This window comes from Centroberyx affinis, unplaced genomic scaffold, assembly GCF_046629955.1.
Source record: "Centroberyx affinis isolate AG114_WGS23_722 - 3 ecotype Tasmania unplaced genomic scaffold, CSIRO-AGI_Caff_v1 ptg002323l_1, whole genome shotgun sequence".
NCBI classification, from domain to species: domain Eukaryota; kingdom Metazoa; phylum Chordata; class Actinopteri; order Beryciformes; family Berycidae; genus Centroberyx; species Centroberyx affinis.
The window spans coordinates 192501-195000 of record NW_027280592.1 but is presented as its reverse complement, the minus strand read 5'-3'; the positions used below and the strand labels follow the sequence as shown (position 1 = coordinate 195000).

The 2500-nt window shown below is 38.8% G+C and overlaps 1 non-coding gene across 1 annotated transcript; it reads left to right on the top strand.

Moving 5' to 3' along the window:
* Positions 1–13: 13 nt before the first annotated feature.
* On the top strand, positions 14–86 carry trnar-ucg (transfer RNA arginine (anticodon UCG)). The gene has a single exon. It is a non-coding gene; the product is annotated as a tRNA-Arg (tRNA).
* The last annotated feature ends 2414 nt before the right edge of the window (positions 87–2500 follow it).

Below are 2500 nucleotides of genomic sequence, written 5' to 3'. Positions count from 1 at the left end.
CGGCCGTCAACAAGACCACGTGGCCTAAAGGATAAGGCGTCTGACTTCGGATCAGAAGATTGAGGGTTCGACTCCCTTCGTGGTTGGCCTGCTCCTTTGGAAGCTGTGGTCCAGGTGAGCAGCAGCAGTAGTTGCAGCTTTGGTTGCCTTACAGTGGGTCTTGAAAGTCTTCAGCATTCCCGTGGAAATAGGAGTCAAATTGCATGCACTGATTCCGTCGACGTTTTTCAACCCGTAAAACTTCAGACAACAGTCAAGCGACACATTGCAACACAATTGTGAGTTGCTTCTCACAAGGCTCTGTTTCAGCATGTTTGCTGCCAAATTGAGGTCACAACTGCTTCAACTGGAATTAGCCCTAATTCATTACCATGAACATGCATGTCAAAATTTCATGTTTTCATGCCCTTTTTTCATTTACAAACCACTCCACCAATATAGACAGTTAAGCATATCTGTAGTAAATCATATCTACAAAGGAGGCCTGTGGATGTGGGTCCTTGATATGGAACACTCAAATGCTAATTAAGATGCTAATCTTCAGTATAGGCCGTGGTGCATTTGTGTGTTTTAAACATACAGTATAACAACACCAAGAATCAAGAATGTAATGTACAGTGCCTTGGAGAATAGACAATAAAGAATAGACTGTCAAAATTAGACATTGATTACCGAGGCATAATCCTCCAAAGCTTGATAGATAAATTCTGACTTTGAAAAAAGAAACATCACTGGTGCAACAAAGTAAACCACAATAAATTGAAAGTGAAACATGAGCGAGAAGAAGCACACAAAAGTAACTTGAGCTGCTATCACTGAGCGCGAGAAGTCGCAAGAGAAAAAGGCAGCGAAGAAAAGACCATGATCATTTCATCATAAATGGTGAGCATTTCATGACTTGGCTTGTGTTTGATGAAGAAACCAACACAACATTCTGAGAATTCAAAAACATTATTTCAATTTTGGGACATAAAACTGGGGGTTATTTAAGATGACAATGCTCCCAAAACCACCACCAGAGTGTGGTTACACCAACACCCACACATAACCACATGCAAGCACGTACACACACACACACACACACACACACATGCACGCGCACACACACAAATATATGGAGACGAATACACAAAATCTGTGTTCATTTACATTCTTTTCTCCTTCCCAAAAGTGTTCTCAGTTCCACCCTTTTTTTCCCTGTCTTGTTGAATATTCAGACTATTAATCATGCACTTAGGGAGTATAAAATTGTTAATAGGAGTGATATATTAAGTAATACATTAACACAAATAAAATGCATTGTCATACCCTAAAAAGTGTTATCATTACTAGTAAAGATGATGGAATACATGCAATTATATTATCTGCAATCCTTATTAAATCTACTGGCCACATTGGTGAGCAAGACAAAAACTATCTATCTATCTATCTATCTATCTATCTATCTATCTATCTATCTATCTATCTATCTGTCTATCTGTCTGTCTGTCTGTATGTATGTCTGTCTGTCTGTGTCTAGGCTATCCATCAATCAATTAATGCATTTACAAAAAACTGCATTTCAACAAATGTGTCTCCGTCACACTGATTCCTTGCCATTCAAGGATATAGCCAACAGCATTAAGCACTCACACAGACACACACACCAACACACCACACACGCCTCACCTTTATCGGTCAGAGCTGATGCGTGACGCTGCACCTTCACGGATCACTGTTCAAGGTTCAAACATCTGCAATAGAGACAGAGGGGTGTATAATTATATTGGGTTGCCCTTAAGTCGTGACCTGTCTGTCTCTCTGTCTCTTTCACTTTCTCTTACTTTCTGTCTCTTTCTCTCAGTACAATTCAGTTGAAACCTGATTTATTGGCATTACTGTTAAAAGAAAATAACAATATTGCCAAAGTCGTTTACAATAAATTGCAGTATATGACAATTATATCAAAACAATAGAGAAAAGATAAGGCTACTAATTTTGGCATAATAATCCAGTTGCTATACAAAATATAAATAGTTAATTGATTGGTAAGTAACTGTTACTCTCCCTCAGACTATGACAAGCTGATAGCGAAGCCAGCAGTGTTTCCCTCTCCAAGGGGTATTTAAATTGTTGCCTCTTCTCTCAGAGTGAGAAACAGGTGATTTTCTATTAAATTTAAACACGTAAAGCACGTAGCATTGAACTAGAGCATATCTATCATCCAGTTTTCACCATAAATGAGAATTCTCAACCCCACTTGTCGTACAGAGACAGCAGTGTTTCCCTCTCCAAGGGGCATTTAAATTTTCTCCTCTCAACAGTGAGAAACAGGCGATTTTCTGTTAAATTTGAACATGTGAAGCACGTATCATTGAACTGGAGCATATCTATCATCTAGTTTTCACCACAAATGAAATTTCTCAACCCCACTTGTCGTACAGGGACTACATTTCGCCAGAGTTAGTTAGGTATCATCTTGTTGTGTTCTTAAATTGCCAGATTAGTAAGAAAACACATG